The 21,757-nt window shown below is 44.0% G+C and overlaps 1 long non-coding RNA gene across 1 annotated transcript in view; it reads right to left on the reverse strand.

The window, feature by feature from the left end:
• Nucleotides 1–21,757, reverse strand: part of LOC309565207 — a 1,884,446-nt gene that overhangs the window by 1,570,274 nt on the left and 292,415 nt on the right. The gene's annotated exons all lie outside the window — the stretch shown is intronic.

Below are 21,757 nucleotides of genomic sequence, written 5' to 3' on the forward strand. Positions count from 1 at the left end.
GTTAAAGCTTAATTGAACAAGCTGAAGTTAGAGGCGGATTGGCTACAATGCACAGCTGCACCATATTTGCACTCCAGTTTTAGTAAATCTCCCCTTTGTCTTATTTAAGTTGCAGTCTATGAGGACATGGCACCAAAAATCATGGCAAGGCTTCCTGGCCAGACAGAAAAATTATTGCTGGCTATGAAAGGCCTCAGTGGTCACTCTGAACAAAAACTTTCCTAGAGTTTTTATTGGAATTTTTACTGAATACTGAAGCTTAGAGGGTTCATAATATATTTTACTGGTCTAAACCAGATGCCTAGAATAAGATGTTGGTGGCCACTATGCATTAAGGTCATTCGCGGTCAGTGCAGTGTCTGCCCTCATCCATTAACAGCAGGGACATGCTCAGGAGGAGTCACATGGGGCTCCTATTCTTTTTAGTTCTTCTACATGTGCCTGACTGTTTGTAATGAGGACCCCATATACGAGATGGTTCTTTCCAAAGAAAGAGATTCTGAGGGTTTCTAATATCGGCATTGTGTTCCGTTACACATTAAGATGTATATCATGCTTAGCTGTTCTTTAATGTCATTTAAAGCTGAACTCCAGGCACAAAAACTATATTCCTCAATGGCCACAAAGGATATAAATCCACTTTGTATGCACCAAATGTGTTTAACAATCCAGATATTACCTTGGAAATGTAGCAGTGACATCATCAATGTGCTGCACATAGCCTGAGCAGAGAACAGATCTGTGGGAGGGATCCAGCAGGCTCCACCCACTACAGGCTGCTTGCGGAAAACGACAGGAGGGGGCGGAGACAAGACCAGTCACCCTGCACAAGGGGAGAGAGAGCAGCAGCGAGCGGTCTTTATTATAGGAAGCTCCTGCACAGAGAGAAAGTCTCTGATAGGATTACTGCACAGATCTGGAAGAAATACACAAAGCACATCAACATTCAAGGAAGAACACAACTGGCTCTTGTATTTAGACAATACTTGCCTATCCTGGAGGTCAGCTTTAAGCAATATGAAAATCCATATTTTTGATATAGATAACAGATTTGTTACATGTCTTCTGTTACAAATATCGTTGAAAACAAACAATGGTAAATTTAGCCAGATGCAGATGTTCGTATTTGGTGATCAGCAATGGGTATGGTAAATATAGCCAGATACAGATGATCGTATTTGGTGATCGGCAATGGGTATGGTAAATACAGCCAGATACAGATGATCGTATTTGGTGATCGGCAATGGGTTGATATTGATGATTTTTACCATGTTTACAGTTCTATTTAATCATACTGAACATTAGATTGGAATACTATACTGTTAATACTGTGTTTACAATACTATTTAATCGTATCTATGTTTGATTTAAATACAATATTTGTAAATATGCTGAAATCACTTTTTTTTTTTTTTTTTTGTAAAAATGATTCTAAAATTTTTGTATGGCATAAATGGGAGTAATTAGAAATTATATTAATAAGCTTAATGTAGCATCATTCCAAAATTCAGGGCATTGTGTATACAATCTGAAGGAAAGAAAGCACAGCCATTGCTCATGGCGGCCTCGTGTCTCATTTTACTTTTCTTGCACTTTAGAACAATTTGATTGCTACCACAGTTTGTATTCTGATACTTTCGTAGTGTCTTTACTGAGGGTCTGTCAACCTTAGGGCTCTTTCACACGGGCGATCAGTTTTTTGGCTCCGCTCCGGTCCTTTTTTTTTTTTTTTTTTTTCCACGGAGCGGATGACACTTGTGTCATCCGCTCCGTATGTCCGCATATCATCCTATCCATTTGCGGATGATATATGGACATAATGTAAGTCTATGGGCATTGCGGATGACACCGCTGACATCCGATTTTGCGTCCTTTCCGTTTTTTGAACGGAGGAAAAATGGGGTTCTGTTCCGTTCCAAAAAATGGAACAGAACTGAAAGGAAGAAAATCGGATGTCAGCGGATGGTCATCCGCTGACATCCGCAATGCCATAGACTTACATTATGTCCGTAAATCATCCGCAAAAAAATAGGATGATTTGTGGACATACGGAGCGACCGTGTGAAAGGGCCCTTACAATTCACGGCAAAGTTACAATTTCTCTTTATTTGTGAAAGTCTGTTCCCTGTTGGGGAGCTTTCCTTTTCAGTTTTTGTCCCTGGGGACAATATGATTATGGGGTAGATTTACTAAACCTGGAGATTGCAAAAATCATGTGCTGCTCTGCACAAAAACCAATCAGCTTCCATTTTTTGAAGTTAGAAGCTGATTGGCTACCATGCACAGCTGCAGTGCTGGGACAAGGTCATCCAGCGCCCAGGGCAAGGATGCCAAACTGCACGCCCCCCTCCACCGTTTAGGGTCAAGGTATCCCCCATCCCTGCAATAAACCATTGCGCCTGGAGCAACCACCCCTTGTCCCGGCCCTGCACAGCTCGGCCAGATTTTATACACTCCAGTTGTAGTAAACCCATCCCAGTGTGTGGAAAGTTTAGTCACTGGGTGAGATTTACTGAGACTGGAGCACTCCGAATCTGGTGAAGCTGTGCATGGTAGTCAATCCGCTTCTAACTTCAGCTTGTTCAATTAAGCTTTGACAATAAATCCTGGAAGCTGATTGGTTTCTGTGCAGAGCTGCAACAAGTTTTGCATGCTCCAGTTTTAGTAAATAATCCCCACTGTCAGTCTGTATCCCATCTGAGGAGATTCACCCACCTTCTCTGTCTTGGTGACCATCGTCATTGGATATGAGGGAGAATCCAAAATGTATGAATTGTCACTGGAACAAGAATAGAGGGGAAATCTTTCAATGGGGGGGGGGGGGGGGGGTGTGTTCAGAGACAACTGTCTAACAGGGATTTCCTCTAGCTGGAGAGAGGGTGAGGTTATTTTACTAAAGGAGTACATCATGTTCCCTTTTAATGTGAATGTTTACTTATTTAGTGAATGAGTTGAAGATTCACTTTGCAAAGAATATCCAGTCATTTGCAATGATATGTAAGAAAATTAAATAAAATGGGTTTCTGCTATACAGTACTGCTTATACCTGATTGGACAGTTGAAGTTTGTTCAACTCCATCTTGGTCACTTTTTGTGCTTGAGCACTGGAAAACCACAGGAATTTACAAGGGCACATAGAAAACAATTTGTTCACACTTAAACACAGCCCTTGGGTGATCTGCAGTGTGGTGCAGAAACCTGCAACATGTCTACATGTTTCTGTCCCACACCACTGCTTACCAACAGCTCAGTTTCTGCGTTTTAATGTATTATAGCTGCGCTACAATGCTTAGAAGTGAATGAAAGTCACACTAACATTTCAATAAAGCTGAAAAAAACAAATACTCTGCGATTTAAAAGTGCAAGGGCACCGTCTGCAAGAGCAGACACTTCCTGCTTGGTAAAACGGGGTGTGTACGGTGCAGGAGTGTGAACCAGCCCTAAGGTGATTTTTCTGTTCGGGAAAAAAAAAATTGCACTTGGCGTAGTGATTGGGGTAAAGTTGTGATGACTTCAATCATCTGTGGGCAAAAGCCCAGGACTTTTTTTTTTTTCTCCCTTGCACATGATTGGATATTATTTGCAAAGTGAACTTTCACCTCATTCACTAAGGCACCTTGCACACGGGTGCCTCCGCTTGCTCAGCAGGGGATCACTCCGCTGAGCAGGCGAATGACGGGGTCTTTCTCCGCTCAGTGTGCAGAACGGAGAAGGACACTGTCCTACTCTCCTCTATGGGGAAATCAGGTGAAAATTGACTGCCTGTCCGTTTTCACCTGATCATATCCGATCCGCCAGATGGATGGATATGAGTGTTACTCAGATAAGAGACCGCAGGCAAGCAAAAGTCGGATGTTATTTCAGCCGTGCTGATAAATTATTCTCTGTTCGTTTCAGTAGAAATACAATCTGTTTTGGTGTCATGAGACTTCTTTCCAAGTATTTTAGCAATGTTGTCACTTTTATACAATTCAATAAAATTGTAGAGGAGTGTGGTTGTAAATGTTTTTTTCCTCCTGCAAAGTAATAAACTGCCTATTATATCAGATTAACACCCATTGCAAAAGTTGATCTGACCTCTGTCAGGAGAAAATGTGTATCTACACCCAAGAAGACAAATATTTGCCTGGTTAAAAAAAAAAAGGTTTTTATATACTTTTATATGTAAAAAGGTAAGCGGTGCTAACACTGTCTTTATTGATCAATAAGTACACCATCTTGAATTTCCAGTCTTTTGAGCCCTTCACAATTGGCAAAGGTGAACATCACCTTTGCTAAGGGGTACATAGAGCAGTATACCAGAAGGCTAGACCTCTAATTCATAGGCAGGCAGACAGGGCATATGTCAAAAGTCTTCAGGGAATTAGATGTCACATCTGCACCCCATTGAAGCTAATCAAGCACAGAGTGTGCTTGATCAGCTTCTCTTTCAGCCAATGAATAACAGTTTCAGACCCTAAAGTGATGAAAGGCTCGCCATTCCTGAGTTCATCTGATCATCCTGCACTGCCACCCAGAATGGCTGTCCCAGACACCAGGTAAGGGCATTGGAGCCTTGAATACATGGTGGGGAGGGGGTGGGATTTTCAGCCAGCCAAATCACTGCCACAAGAAAGCGGGTAGTCGGCTGAAGTCCTAAACACACATTCTCAGCTACTATGGCAGACGGGGGGTGTGTGTAAATGCCACTGCTACTGCCAATGTAAGCCTGATATCAGTGGAAGCGAAAAGGTTAAAGGGACACTGTCATTTTGGGGAATGTGTCTGTGTAAAACCCATTCCTTGACTTATAATGATCTCTGCAGATCATGCACTGTAAACTGTCACAACTGTTCCAAATTGTATCCCTCTTCCAGTGGCAGTAGGAAACATGGACATTTTTTGAGAGTAAGCTAGTAGTGATTGGCAGGGGTTAAAGTATATATCAAGCCAAACATTTTTTAATTTATTTTCATTTTGGATTGCGGAAGGATTAGGACTCTGGTTGGGTTTTTACTGCTATCCAGGGATCTGTTTTCTCCGTTGGTCTGCTGATAACAGTTTCACCAAGCGGAAGGACCTCCCTTTATAGGCATGCTTAACACACTGTGGTAAATTTGGGTGTAGCTACATTGAACTGAAATTTTGGGGTGGTGTAAAGAGTCTGACCCTGCTCAATGTATCTACTTCATGAGTGCTGCAGTCCTTGTATCCACAAAACACTTACTGTGCCACAAGTGACAGCCTCATAGACACACATAAACTGCAGAACAAAGTCTCCTATTTATAAATTAAAATTCTTCCATTACCTTTGTTTTTATGCAAGCAAAATATTTACATTGAGGTAATACTTTGTCTGAGCCTACCATACAGAAGAACATCTATTAAACTGCTGGGGACTACTTAGTAACCAGCAACTATTAAGACAAATACCACTTTGGTCAGAAGTATGTAATGCACTGCATAGTATATACAGTGAAGGGGTGTAGAGTATGCAACATACAATGTAGCGTATACCAGCCGTTAACTGTTTTACCTTGGAGGAACCCTTGGGAAAAAGTTTGAGATCTCAGGAAACCCCTGAAATAATTTTCAGAACTACAGCTTTTGGAACATTGGAGGGAGGCAGCGAGGAGCTGCTGACATAACAGCAATTATTTGCATAAATCGCATTAAATGATAGAATGAAGCCTCAGTATAGGGTAACTCCACTTTTGTAGGGAAAAAATATAGCCTATACAATTGCAACACCAGTCATATTGTAATTGAATGTTATTAAAAATTACCTTTCCTTTTCTATCTGCAGCTCTGTCATTTTCTGTAAAATACAATGCAATATGGCTACCTGGAGGTGTTCTGTATACAGACTGTGTATAGATCGCACCCCCCCCCCCCTCCCTGATATATCATGTCCTGCTTGTGTGATTGGCTCACTGATTTTCCCGGAAGTCTGCCCTAAGATACAAGTCAGATTAAAGGCATCCCCTGCAACAAAAAATTGGATTTTTGACTTCTCATAAATTCTATTTCTCTGATGTTCATTGGCGGACACCGCTTCGGAGTCTTCTTAACCATTGGGTTATACTGCCCCCTACAGGAGTAGGACACTAGGCAGAAAAAAGTTTGACTACGCCTATGGGCAGTCCCAGGAGGTATACACCCACTCTCAGCTATAGGCAATCAGTTTTTTTACAGTGTCAGAAGAAAGCCAACTCTACAGAGGGGTGGGTGCTGTGTCCGCCAATAAACATTAGTGAAATGGATTTTACGGTAAGTCAAAAATCCCATTTCTCTATCGTTCATCGACAGACGCAGCTCCTGATTTTTCTTAACCATTGGGACGTCCCAAAACAGTGTTAAACATGAGGGATGGGAAAAAAAACAGAAAACAATTCCCAAGGCTAACTATAAAACTGGCGCTCACCTGAAGAAAGCAATACACCCTCAAAGAGCAGCCAGCAAAACTTTGCAGCCAAAAGAAGTATCCGCAGATGCCAACACATCCACTTTATAACAATTTTGTAAAAGTGCTCACCGACGACCAGGTGACCGCCTTGCAAACCTGCGTGACTGACGCTTGATGACTGAAAACCCAGGAGACACTTATGCCCCATACACACGTGCAGATTATCTGCAGACTTACCTTTTCTATGTAGTGCAAGGGCCTGCCGGATTGCATACAAATTGAAAGTGTTTAGGTTTGACCTCATATTATATGGTTTTGGTAAGTCTGCAGACAAAAGTCTGCAGATAATCTGCACGTGTGTATGGGGCATAAGTGCCCTAGTAGAATGCTCCTTGACAGGGAAAGAAGGAACCTGACCCCTGATGCAATGGACCTGAACCACTGTCTGCTTTTTCTGCGACCATTTTCAGAAGAATCGGACAAACATTTGTGAGGTCTGTCCGTTAGCACAAATAGAGAGTCTGACTTCCTAAAATACTCCATAGCTGCCAGGTACACCCCAATTGCCTGGACCACATCCAAGGCATGCAAGGCAATTTCCTTCGGATGTTTGGCCTGGGACACAGGGAAGGCAACACAATGTCTTCATTCAAATGACAGTCAGAGACCACCTTAGGAAGGAATGATGGACAGGGGCGAAGCACCACCTTATCCATGTGAAAAATGCCACCTTCTGTGGAAGCGCTAGCAGAGAAATCTCCCGAATATTTTCAATGGGAGGCTTCTGTAGAGCGGAAAGCACCGCTTTAAGATCCCAGGGAGGCAACGGAGCCTACACTGAAGGAACCAAACGTCGGGCACCCTGAAGAAACGTACGCACCAGGGAGTGTGAGGCCAAAGGTCGTTGGAAAAAGACCGCCAAAACCGATACCTGGCCTTTGATGGTACTTAAGGTCAATTTCTGTTTAACCCCCGTTAAAGGAAGGTTAAGATCCGAGCCACCCAGAAGGAGTGAGGATGAAACCCAAGAGATTCACACCACGCAATGTATGTCTTCCATGTACGGTGGTAAATCTTCCTAGAAGTAGATTTCAGCGAACAGTGTAGGAATCACCGACTCCTTTCTCCATCCTCCATCCTTCAGCACCTGGCGTTTCAACAGCCAAGCCATCAAAGCCAGCGACTGTAAAGCAGGATGGAAGATTGGTCCTTGGAATGGCAGATCCTCCCTGAGAGAAAGTCCCCAAGGAGCATCAGGGACCAGCCTTACCTGATCGGCGTACCAAGACCGGCAAGGTCAGTCTGGATGGAATCCCTTTTGCTTTGATCCTGCACAGGAGTCGTGCCAGAAATTTAAGAGGGCTGGAACGAACCGCTCAGCCCATCTTAGAATGCCGGCTACTTACTGAGCCGCCAGGACACTACTTGTGCCCCCTTAGTGATTGACATAGACCACCACTGTGGCATTGTCAAAATTAATTTGTACCAGGCACACCTGAAGACGAATTGTCCAAAGAGCCAGACAAAGGCTTATCGCTCAGATTTCCAGAACATTAATCGTCAGTCTGGACTCTGCCAGAGTCCAGACCCTCTGAGCACATCTGTGCTTAGGTTGCCTCCCCACATGGACAGGCTGTTATCCGTGGTGACAACTGTCCAGTACAGGGCGAGAAAGGATTTTCCCTGTCGAAGTGCCAGAGAACAAAGCCACCTCTAGAGACTGTCGATCCTTGTCCTATTTCACTAGAATATCTTTAGCAGAGATCTTGTGCGGAACTGTGCAAAAAGACAGCCTCGAGGGTGGACACCATCAGGCCCAGCACCCGCATGCAAGCCCGGAGGGATGACCGTCTCCTAAACAACAGAAGCTGAATTGTCTCCTGCAATGTCTGTAGTTTTTCCAGAGGAAGAAACATGCTGGCTGAGGCCAAATCCAGAGTCAGACCCAGATAGTCCAGTTTTGGTGGACAGAACCAAAGCAGACTCCTGAAGGTTCAGAATCCAACAGAACTCCCTCAGAGTTTGCAGCGCAATCTTTAGTTGTCCTACAGAGCAGTCGGAGACTCCGCTCGCAGAAGAAGATCGTCCAGGTACCCCAGTGCCGCGATCCCTCGCTGGCTCAGGAGTGGAGGCGAGACCAAAGGTCCACACCACAAACCGATAATGCTCTTCGCCCATGGCAAAACAGAGGAAGTGTTGGTGACCGGCACATATTAAAATGTGCAGGTAGGCGTTCTTGATGTTGATAGAAGTGAGAAAAAAATCCCCCCTGTCGTAGGAACGCCACTACTCCTACAAGCAGTTTAGCGACGTGAGGTCCAGAATTGGACGTACCTTGCCTTCCTTTCTGGGGACTGTAAAGAGGTTTGAGTAAAAACCCCTGCAAACATTACGAATCAGAACCCGGAACAATCACCCATTGAAGGAACAAGTCTTGCACTACCCAAAAGAGACTCGTAAGTGATCTGGGGACAAGTGCAGGTTGGAATGGGAAGAACCTTTCCGGAGGATATGACCGAACTCCATCGTAGCCTGACCGAATAACTTTGTGGACCCACGTGTCCTATACCAGGGAAGTACATGGATCTGGAAACCAGCGAAGACGCCCCACCCCAGATAGGGGTGAGGGTGCCCCTTCATGCAGAGGCAGCCTTGTCCACAGGTCTGGAAGAGCCCGCTTGTGGCTTTCAAGACCAGGTCCTCTTAGAACCTCTGGTGGAGGCCCTGACTTTTGTTTCTTTGTCTTGAGACCCTGAGGGACGAAAAAACCTCTTATGAGTTGAGGGGAATGGCTCACGTTTACGACGGGGCTCCTTGCCCTTGGTAGCCTGCGGAAAGAAGAGTACTCTTCCCCCCTGTAGCCCCTGGACCAACTGATCTGCCACCGCCGCAAGACGGGGAAGCAGTTTTCCCTCCAGGTTTCCGGCGTAAAAGTTTAGCCCACTCAGTGAGGGCTTGCGACACCAGGGCAATAGTAAATACCGGCCTAAGTGCCTAATCGGCCACAGTGAACATATGGCGGGCCAGAGCCTCCACCCTCCTATCAGCTGGGGACTCCTCAACCGGAATGAAGGTAGCTTTATTTAACCTGGAAAGAGACCGCCAACTGCAATCCCGCAAAGGGGACTCTGACCAAGGGCCCAAGAATGGACCACCTACAGGACCTCACAAAAAAACAAGGGGGTTGCCCTCTGAGCCCTCCATAGAGGGCATAATAAGAAATAGCCCTCTTAAAAGGGGGCCGCCTGCCGTGACGCAGATGAGCAGGCAGGGTACCCTGATGGTCATGCAGCGCTAAAAGGGGCAGGTGCCTCACACAATAATGGGGGCAAGGCTGTAATTAAAAAATTGAAGTGCCCACAGCGCCACCCATTCCAAGGGCGACGCCAAGCTGACCACAGGGCCTAGCAGTCCGCCAGCCGCGGCCTAAATTTTTGGGGGGCCCAAGCCCGGCAGATGCTCAAAGGAAGAGTGGGGGCTTCAGCTAAACGCACTGGGGCTGCCCACAAACTGAGGCGCCGACTTGGCTGCATGGCCTAGTAGGCCGCAGGCTGTGGCATACATTTTTTAGAGACCCAGCAGAGCCGACCACCCAGGGACAGCAGAGGGGACGGCGGATGTCCAAATGGGAGGCAGTGAATTCAGCCACCCTCACAGGGACCGCCTAACCTAGTTTCCGACTAGTAGGCTGCACAGTCGCGGCCTAAATTTTTGTCCTGGTCCAGCCACGTAAGGCGTATACTCGTGGTTGCTAAACTATCCGCTCCCCAGCTCAACAACTGCCGCAGGGAGCCCAGATGACATCTCTGCCCTAGTCACCAACCCGCAGCATGGCAGGGAACCCTGCTCAATTCCCCTTGCACACCAGGAAAAACATGGTCAGCAGCAACTCCAACCAGCCCCCCTTAAGAGCATGTGGCAATAGCCAGCTTATAACCTCACCCAAAGTGGGGGGGTCGAAAGACCCACAATGACCACCGAAAATTTAGAGGGGAAGGAGGGGAACCCGGGGGTCACACTGTACCAGGGAGGGACCCATGTCTACCCCAAAACCCTCCTGGAGTAGAGGGGGGACAGCTACTTACCATACCAGGAACAGGGTGGACACCGCTCCGGACAGACCATCGCTCCATCGTAATGTGGGTGCTGTCGGCCAGGAGAAACGCTGCAACTCAGATCGAGGCCAGGTTGTATGCGTCCTCGTTTAACTTGCAGGCCAGCTCCTGTCTAGTGGGGCTATGTCACGGCCGACCTAGCGCGGACCTTGATCTAGATTATCAAGTCCATCGCCCAGTTCGGCAATTGATTATAGATTCTCACTGGAATAAAATAACAAAGATAGGAAAAAATTCCATTTAAAAAGAAAAAATCGCCAGGACCAGAGATCCCATCAAGGTACTAAGTCCTTACTCCTGACTAGGCAGAAAAAACTGAGTGCCTATAGCTGAGAGTGGGTGCATACCCCTTGGGACTGCCCATAGGAGTAGTCAAGCTTTTTCCTGCCTAGTGTCCTACTCCTGTAGGGGGCAGTATAACCCAATGGTTAAGAAGAATCAGGAGCTGTGTCCATCAATGAACGAAAGAGAAATGTAATTTTTGGTGAGTTACTCCCAATAGGAAATCACGTCTAAAGGGATGCAGGCCCAGCAGCTTTCCTCATTAGAGCCCTGCAAGTGCAGCAGCTAATTGATAATTATGAAACCACTCCCATTAGATTCACTTTAACACATGGATACAGACAAACACACAGGCATTTCTTCAGAATAACAAAAGGTAGGAATCTGCAAAAAAGTTTGTTAAAATCCTTGCAATGTACACCCAGAGGGGAATGTTTTTTTCTCAACAAAAGTGGAGTTTCTCTTTAATTTAAAACCTGCGCTTGCTTTTTTTTTTCTGCACAAATGCTCAATTCTGGGTCGAACTTGAGATAAGCAGTGTACAGGGGGTCTTTAGGGCAGTGTATGTGGGTCAGCAGGGCATAATACATGGGGTCACTAAGGGAGCAGTCTACATTAAAGTAGCAGTTTCCTTATGCAAAGTGATGCAGGGAAGCTGCTGTGACAGACTCCTGTTTCTGCCCGCTAATCCCCTACCAACTGGCCCCTCTCATCCATCCTATGTGATGTTACAGGAGACTGATGACCATCGCTGGACAGTTAAGGTGTTGCTTCCCTGAACCACTCTGCATGCAGGGGAGGAGCATTCATAATAGTGTCAGCTAGGTGGAGACTCAACCCACTTGTTGCCTGTCTGCGATTGACAGAGAGATTGCAGTGGAACCCCAGTTAAGAAACCCTGGAGTGTACAGTGCAGGGTCAGGAGGACTGTGTAACATACAACGTAGTATATACACTCAAGGGGTCAGGACTGTTTAACATTCAACATAGAGTATACACTCGAGGGGTCAGGACTGTGTACAAAGTACAGCAATCAGAATTTTGGGTAGCAGTTGTGACATTTCAGGGCATAAGCGTCAGTCTGGAGCAGTGGTCTCCAAACTGTAGCCCTGGGGACAAACGCAGCCCTTTGCTTACCTTTATCTGGTCCTTGAGGCATTATTACTGCCACTGACACCAACAATGGGGCATAATTCCTGCCACTGACACCAACATTGGGGCACTCTCCTTCCACAGACACCAGTGATGGGGCATACTGCAATTCCTTTGACTGACAACAAAAATGGGGCACTATTCCTTCCACTGACACCAGCTATTTCTCCAATACCAAAGATCGGGCATTGTTTACTCCCACTGAGCAAAGATAGCCCCCCTAAAGTCTTAAGGACAGTAAACTTGCCCTTTCTTTACAAAGTTTGGAGACCCTTGGTCTGGAGTAATAGACAGCCAACCTCCTCCCATATTGAAAGCTAGCCCCTCTTTACCATTTACCCTCTTCACCCACACAGGACCCCCCAGTGTCCAGTTGCCACAAGGCATCAGTCTTTTCCCATTCCCCTTCAGCTTTCTTCCTCTTTTTGTCCCCAGCACTGCTCTGTTTCCAGAATAGAACAGCACTTGGCTCTGCCCCCCCCCCCCTCAGACAGAAGTAAAGCGAACCAGGGCTCCGAACAATTGCAGCAGTGCAAGCAGCAATGGTTAGCAATGGGGTACAAGTAGGAATCGGTGGGTAGCCAGTCAGCATGGCAGAGGGGAAGCATCTATGTGTGTGTAGCATGCATGTAGGGTGTTGAAAGGCAAGTACCGGGTGGTGGAATGAGTCTTTCAGCACTGGGACACTGCCTGGATCCACGGGACCTCGGGATACTCTATTGAAATTCCAGAACAGTCACACAGAATTCGGGGCAGTTGGTGAATATGAGGATAAAAGGGAAAATATGCATCACACAAGGGGAGAAATAAAAATCTAAAAGGGGTTCTACCCTTTCCCTACTCTATTGAATAAAAAAAAAAAGCATTTATATTGCTCTGGTAGCCTAGCCACCCTCATAAACTTCTCTCATTCAGTCTGTTAGCTGAACTAAGAGTCCTCCTTCCACGCTGTTTATCTCCTCTGCGTGCAATTTTATTCAGGCAGCTTGCACTCACGGTTGTCTAAGAACCTGAACAGTGCCAAATCCAATAGAAAGCAGCCATTGTTCAACTGACAATTTTCCACCTGGTTTTCTAGTTGAAGTTTGTTGAGCCGGCCACTGACCGGTTTATCAGGAAATGGCTGAAACTGGAGTCCTCTACGGCCAGGTTTATTGTTGTAACATTCTCCTCACTTTCTGTCTGATAAAACATCAGCAGGGCAGGAAGCGGTGGAAAAACCTTCTCTAATGGACCCTGGACAGCAGGAAAAACCCGCAGAGATTCAAATCCATCCTCACTTTATGCAAAACTAAGAAAAAGTTTTGGCTGCACATTCACTTCTATAAAATATTCAGAATTGGAGAAAGAAGCAGCTCCCACCCTCTACCATTTTGCAGCACACATTTTTAGTGATTGTTATGTTGAGTAATAAAACTGTATAAATCTTGCATGACCTGTTCTTTATTTACTGACTCACTGACCCGTCATATGAACAAGAATTCAAGGAGATCCAGGATGTTCTCTAGACAATAATAGCATTGTCTGTTTTTTTTTTCTCTCTTCTTCAAACTCCTGCAGTGGAAGCCAAGTATCTGATGCCATTTGGTTATGAGGCTTTTAAAGGTGAACTTCATCCCTTTTTCCTATTACGTGCTGTGGTTTCCATCATCGGCCCCTCCATCACTACAGGACACACTGGGGTTGATTTAACAAAACTGAAGAGTGCAAAATCTGGTGCAGCTCTGCAAAGAAACCAATCACCTTCCAGGTTCTAGCCCCCGTTCAAATCAGGCTGATTTGATATGTCAAATGGCATGCCAAATCGGGGCTTTCTGCCAGAAACGGCACCATCCAAATCGGTGCAGCGCCGTAACGATTCCCAAAAGTAGTTCCTGCACTACTTTTGGTGACTTTAGGGGTGATTTTAATAGACATCTGTGCGTGAACCCGCACAGGTGTCTCTCAAATTGCCCCCGAAGTTGGACTGAAATGTCAGTTTGAAATCAAACCCGCATTCAGTATGAACCAAGGCTGGTACTTATAGCGGGGTACTCACTATAAGAAAATCGGGCGAATGATCATCTGATATTCTTCGTTTTTTCACAGCAAATCGAAACCGATGAAAGAAAATTCCTACAAAAATTCTGGAACGACAGACATTTTTTTGTTGTTAATTGTTTATGATCATGCGCAGTCTTTCGTTTCTGATTTTTCTCGTTCGAAGACGGTACGCTTTAAGCGAGAATCTTTGGTCTGTTCCCGTACCAGAAACATTTTGGAGCTAGTCCCTTCAGAAATTTACGTTCAGAAGGTCAGAATTGGCTGTAGAAAGTTGTGTACACACTATACTATAATCGTACGAAAGTTCTTTCGATGAAAATTCCCACCCGATTTTCTTATGGTGTGTACGGGCCAATATTGTCAAAGCTTAATTGATCAAGCTGAAGTTAGAAGCTGATTGGCTACCATGCATACATGCACCAGATTTTGCACTCTCCAGATTTAGTAAATCAACCTCAATACCGACTTGGGGACCTACAGGAGAAAACACACAGTGTAGTGGGGACCCAGATATTCAACAGATCAAGAAGTGCTACCCGCGGCGGCAGCCAGAGGTCTGCAATACAGAAAAGTTTGAAGGTGACACCTGCTGGAGAAGAGAATAAAATGCTGCGTGTTGCAATTTTTTATGTCACACGATTTTTGCACAGGGGTTTTTCAAACCCAACTTTCTGGAAAGAAATACACTTTAAAGAATTTTCATTCAAACAAACACAATATATTATCCGATTATATAGGAAAATATAAAAGATGATGTTACGCAGAGTAAATAGATATCATGGAAATATGCTGACAGGGTGACATTACTGATGTGGGCTTGGAAAGATAGTGTGCTATCAAGGAAGACACCCAAACTCTTTACCTAAGGGGAGGGAAAGACTATAGAGTTATCGATATTAACTGAAAAACTGTTAAGCTTTGTCAAGGTGGATTTCATACCAATGAGGAGAACCTCGGTTTTGTCACTGTTCAATTTGAGAAAGTTGGAAGAGAGCCAGGATTTGATTTCCTGTGAACAATCGGTAAGGGATTTGGGTGGAAGGGTGGTGTTCGTTTTAGTGGACAAGTAGATCTGGGTGTCATCCGCATAGCAATGGAAGTGGATGCTAAATTTACAAAATATGAGACCAAGAGGAAGAAGATAGATAATGAACAGAAGAGGCCCGAGGACAAAACCCTGAGGCATGCCGGTAGAGAGTAGAGATGGTTGAGATTTGTGTTCAATTAATTGAGTTTGGCCAGAGAGATAAGATCTAAACCAGTTCAGGGGTGTATCAGTGAATCCAATGGAGGCTAATGTAAAAGAGGATGTTGTGAGAAATGGTATCAAAGGCCGCACTGAGATCAAGGAGGATGAGGATAGTTATGAGATCAGAGTCAGCTGCCATGAGGAGATCATTCGTAATTTTTACCAAGGCAGTTTCAGTGCTATGTAGGGGATGGAAACCAGACTGAAATTGATCAAACAGGCCAGAATCAGAGAGCAAAGCATAGACCTGAGAAGTAACTGTTTTTTTCAAGGATTTTGGATAGAAAAGGAAGGTTGGAGATGGGCCGAAGGTTACTGAAGTCACTGGGTTCTGCACCAGGTTTCTTTAGTATTGGGGTTATTACAGCTGTTTTGAAAGATGAGGGAACAATACCAGAGGTGAGAGACAGATGTAAGATATCAGTTACTAAAGAGGACAGAGAGGGTAGACAAGCTTTAACCAGGACTGTAGGGATAGGATCTAACTGACAGGAAGGGTTAGCTTTCTGTCTAAGGTTAGTTATTTCAGCGACAGAGGGAAGTTTGAGAAAGAACAAGAGAGGTGCAGAATAAGCTGGAAAAAACAGACAGACAGTGTCTGTAAAAGTGATTGAGTAGCTCTAAAGCAGCAAACATGGTTGGCTCTGTAGCTGCAACCACGATCCTGGTATATCCACCGCAATACGAAGTCGTATATATACCTATCGCGGTATTGAGGTGGTTAAACCCTCTTATTTAAATTCCTACAATGATGCAGACTTCAGCACTTACCATCATTGCTTTGCGCCTTTCTTTCTGGCAGTGTAGTTCCATTCCTTTCCCATTTAGATCAATGACCTCACTCCACTGTAGTTAAACAGTATAGCTTGATCACTGGCGCAACCTGTTGAGAGGTGCAGAATAAGCTGGAGAAAACAGACAGTGTCTGTAAAAGTGATTGAGTAGCTCTATAGCAGCAAACATGGTTGGCTCTGTAGCTGCAACCACGATCCTGGTATATCCACCTCAATACGAAGTCGTATATATACCTATGGCGGTATTGAGGTGGATAAACCCTCTTATTTAAAATGCCTACAATGACACAGACTTCAGCACTTACCATCATTGCTTTGCGCCTTTCTTTCTGGCAGTGTAGTTCCATTCCTTTCTCAATTAGAAAAAGCCCTCTCCCTGGTTCAGATTTTCAGGTGTGTCCTTCCCCTTAAAGGGTTCCATTGGGGACACCTTTGGGTGTGAGCTCCCACTGGCACTACTTATGACTCCTCCTTTTTAAAGGATTCCACATTGGACGCTTTTGAGTGCAAGCTCCCACTGTCACTATGTATGACTCCTGCTCCTGCCTGTGTCCATAGGGCAAAAAACTAGTTCCCTGTTGCCCCCTTCTCCAGGTTAGTAAGTGACAGCACAGCTTGAGCTTGCAGGGTCCCCAGTAGAAAGTTAATGTGATGCAATCAGGGCTGATACTCCCCTACCCAGAAGTTCAGGGAAGCAGTGCTTTGGGAGCTGGAGCCAGGGGCTGTGAAAACCCAGAATGTAAGTTGTGTTTTTTTGCACAGAGAAGAACAAAATACTTAATGGAGATTGTTTTGTACTACTTTAAAGTGGTAGGTGACAGGTATAACACAAGTGAAATACTACATTTTAAACAATTGTAATGAAGGTTTGACTGAATCATGAAGGGCTTGCAATGATTGCTATGTGTTAAGGGAAGGCACCTAGACACTCAGGTTTAATTTCCAAAAACTAGGCTAAGTGAGTATAGCTGTCATATAATACCAGCTGTGACTTCATTCGGCGAGCCTGTTCCTGGTCTGATGTAATATAGCTTCATGCTGACCTACATACTGGATATAGAGCAGGAGCCCTGCAAGTCACTGGCAGTACTGCCTGAATCATGACTCCGATGATGAATCTTATAACTGCCATTTATAAACTGGAAGGGGAGCCGTCTAGTTGAAACAGGCAAATTAATCTGTATAAACTCTTGGTGATGTAAGCGTATCGGTGTAAAAAGGGCCCTCATAGATAAAAGCCAATGTTTGCAAACAGTTCTGCCCTAAGGTGATAGATATTCTAGTTTGATTTATCTTATTCATTTATTTAACAATGACAAATTCTGTAGCTGTTAAGGTTGAATGCCTGGAAAACCACTAGATACACTATTGAAATACATATATGTGAAATGTTTTAGGATTATTAATTCTGTACGGCTATTTTTGTAATCCAGGTATCGCTGTCACATTTAGGTCAATGACCTCACTCCACTGTAGTTAAACAGTATAGCTTGATCTCTGGCGCAACCTGTTGATTGGACAAGTTATATCTGTGCTCTGATGATGGAGCTACGCATTTTGATTGATTAGAAGACCCATTCGTCAGACTTGTGCTGACCCCATCTTTGCCTCCCATTGTAACGCTCCTGCGTTTTTGTAGTAGGCTGGATTTGCAGCTGCAGAATCTCCACTCAGTAGTCACGTAGAGATGTGTTGAATAACCAGATCCAACTCTCCAGACTCATCACTGTGGGCCTGTCAGCTTCAGCATACAGATATACACACTCAATAAGATGTTCCTGGAGTGATAGGATGTATATGTTAGTATGAAGATGATGTGCTGAAGGGACAGGTGTGAACAGTGACAGAGATGGTAAGCACTTGATGGAAATGTTCAGGAGAGTATTAGATGGTATTAGGTAGAATGCAGATAGGTTAGTAATCGAGTATGGTAACAGGTGGTAAGGACAGCAGATGACAAATACAGGATAGACTAACCCAGTGCAAGGATAGATGGTAGTAGGCTCAAGAGCTAGCAATCTATGTAACAGTGCAGATGATAGATTTAGTATGCATAGATAGTAACAGTCCTTAATGTGCAGAGGTAGATAGTGTAAGTAAGGTTATGGAGGATTCCCCTGTGGGGTACTTATCACTAGTGAGGTTAGTAGTAGAAGGGTCCAGTAATGAAGGAGTGATCCAGTAGCGAGATACAGGGATCAGTAGCGAGGTTCTGGTCTGTTTCCAAGTAAGAGAGAATAGCTGGAGGTTCCGATAGCAAGACAAGCTTGTAAGCATGTGGACACACAGGCAGGTTGAACGAACGATGTGAGAGAGAACGCCGTCGGTTGAAATAGCCGCTCTGCCGCTCGGCGATGACGTCATCCGTCTTAAAGGTGTATGCGTACCACCTAATTAGAAAGGTGGGACGCATATTTGAAAGAAAAGTGGAAAATAAGGGTACCAGAGGTACCAGAATCTTACAGTACCCCCCCCCCCCCCCTTAAGGCTCCGGAAGGCCTATAGCACTGGTTTCTCCGGGTATTTCGAGTGAAATCTTCGTATAAGCCTAGGTGCGTGAACATCAGTGGTATCCAACCAGATGTCGTCTTGGGGTCCATAGTTCTTCCATCTTATGAGATACTGGAGTCTTCCTCTGTGGATACGAGAATCCAAAATCTCCTTAATCTCATATTCTTCTCCGCCTTCAACTTGTACTGGAGGTGGAGGCAAGATGGTAGGCCTTATTCCTTGATTAGGAACATGGGGTTTCAGTAGCGACACATGGAAGATGGGATGGATCTTGAGATCTGCTGGTAAGGTGAGCTGTACTGCAGCTTTTCCAATAAGTTTTTTAATTGGGAAGGGTCCCAGAAATAAAGGTCCAAGCTTTTTGCTAGGGATCTTTAATCTTAAATTTCTAGTCGATAGCCAAACGAGGTCCCAGAGATGTATAGTAACGAAGTAGAACTACTTAAGTACTGTACTTAAGTACCGAAATGTGGTATCTGTACTTTCCTAGAGTAGAATTTTTTCCTCCTACTTCTACTTTTACTTCACTACATTTTTTCGATGATTTCGATACTTCTACTCAAGTATTTTTTTTTTGTGCTGCATAGTTACTCGTTACTTTTAAAAAAATGACCACTGCCAGAACAGTAGATGGCAGGTTGCATAAAGCTCAAAAAAATGTGTATAATGTCATTTGTAAATCAGCTCATACGAAAATAAAGGCTGTGTATAATAAAAGCTGCTATACCAAATCTTTCCAATAAAAAGGAAATATGAAACAAACAAATAAATGGTGCTACAGCACTTAAAGTGCATCAAGAAACTACTAACAAACACAGGTTAATCATTTGAATAAATCATTTGAAATAATAAAAAACAATATGATGTTCAAACTTTTGACTTCTTTCTTTAATAACTACATAACACAGTACTTCTACTTCTACTTTCAGTACTTGAGTAGAATTTTTTTTTCAAAACTACTGGTACTTTTTACTTTTAGTACTTAAGTAGCAAATTTTTTGAAAAAACTACTTGCAATACTTAAGTAAAAAAAATGTTGAATACTTTAGTACTTCTACTTAAGTAACTTTTTCTGCGAGCACTTCCACTTCTACTTAAGTAACTTTTTGATCGAGCACTTGTACTTTTACTCAAGTAGAAATTTCGAGTACTTTATACAAGTCTGCGAGGTCCCCAAAAGCATACTGAGGAGAAGGTCTTCTACGTAGGTCGTAGTACCTTTTTTGTTGGCTGTGGGCGTGTGAGATAGTGGTATTAAGTAAATCCAGAGAGTCCTTTATTTGGGTAAGATAGTCTGAGGCTACTGGGTTACTTGATGGTAGGATGCGTGGTGGAAGAAGTGTGGGATGAAACCCATAGTTCAAGTAGAACGGACTTTGCTTAGTAGTACTGTGGGTTGCGTTGTTATAAGCAAATTCCGCCAGAGGGAGAAGGTCCACCCAATCATCCTGTAGGTATGATGTGTAGCAACGCAGATATTGTTCTATAAACTGGTTGACTCTTTCAGTCTGTCCGTTGGTCTGAGGGTGGTAGGGAGAAGTGAGCTTTCGCTCAATCCGTAATATTTGACAAAGAGCTTGCCAAAATTTGGAGATGAACTGTGAACCACGGTCGGATAAAAGAGTCTTTGGAATTCCGTGTAACTTGAACACATGTTTCATCAGTAATTCCGCTGTTTGTTTAGATGAAGGTAGTCTACGGATAGCGATGAAATGTGCCATCTTTGTCAGGTGGTCCACTGACACTAGAATGGTATTAAATCCTTTAGAAGGTGGTAGTTCTACTATAAAGTCTAAGGACACAACTTCCCATGGAACCTGGGGTATTGGTAGACTGCAGAGTAGACCAGATGGTTTTGTAGTGTCAATTTTGGACCTTGCACAGATGTCACATGAAGATACAAATTTTTGTACAGACGTCTTCATATCAGGCCACCAAAACTGCCTAGTAAGCAAATTAAGGGTTTTCGTCATACCCATATGTCCTGCCATGGGCACATCATGTGATAACTCCAAGATCTTGGTACGCATAGTAGGGGGTATGTAGAGTTTGTCGTTGTAGTAGAGGAAGCCTTCTGCATCAGTACTTAGTTGTGGTGGAGGTGAATCCAATCTTATACTGTGCAAAATCTCTTCCTTCAGGGAACGAACAACCCCAATAATACGTTCATAGGGTATTATAGGAATAGAAGGGATTTCAGCGCAGTTATCTTCGGTTAATCGTGATAGCGCATCCGCTTTTTTATTTTTGTCTGCAGGCGTGTAGGTCACTAAGAAGTTGAATCTTAGGAAAAATAATGACCATCATACCTGCCGGTGGGAGAGAGTTTTGTTAGTCTGGAGGTATTGAAGGTTTTTATGATCTGTATATATGAGTATTGGTAACCGGGTACTCTCAAGTAGATGTCGCCAATTCTCCAGTGCCAGTTTTATGGCAAGTAACTCCTTTTCACCCACTGGGTAATTCACCTCTGGGCTGCTTAATGATTTTGAAAAGAAAGCAACTGGGTGGAGTGGTGAAGTATTTGTTGGTCGTTGGGAGAGAACTGCTCCTACTGCCATATTTGACGCATCTACCTCCAGAATATATTGGAGGGATGGGTCTGGGTGGCGTAGTATGGGAGCAGAAGTAAAGCTTGATTTTAACAAGCAGAAAGCTCGATTTGCTTCTTCTGACCATTTGAATGGTTTCTTTATACTTGTCAGTTGTGTGAGAGGTCTCACAATGGCAGAAAAGTTCTTGATGAACTTCCTATAGAAGTTTGAAAATCCGAGGAATCGCTGTAATGCCTTACGAGTTGTTGGTATAGGCCAGTCCAGAATACAGGATATCTTGCTCATATCCATCTTAATTCCGGTTTTGGATATGATGTATCCTAGAAATAATATTTATTCTTTATGAAATAGGCATTTTTTTAATTTCACGTATAGATTGTGTGCGAGTAATCTGGATAACACAAGTCTTACATGTTTTATATGTTCAGAGAGAGATCGAGAATAGATAAGTATATCGTCCAGATATACCACAACACAGACATCAAGTAAGTCTCTAAAGATGTCGTTTATGAACCTTTGGAAGGCTGCGGGAGCATTACACAACCCGAATGGCATCACAAGATATTCGAATAATCCGTATCTGGTTCTGAATGCTGTTTTCCACTCATCTCAGTCACGGATTCGGATTAGGTTGTATGCCCCTTTCAGGTCTAATTTAGAGAAGTAAGTAG

This window comes from Pelophylax lessonae (genome assembly GCF_965119305.1).
Source record: "Pelophylax lessonae genome assembly, chromosome: 10".
In the NCBI taxonomy this organism is placed as follows: Eukaryota; Metazoa; Chordata; class Amphibia; order Anura; family Ranidae; genus Pelophylax; species Pelophylax lessonae.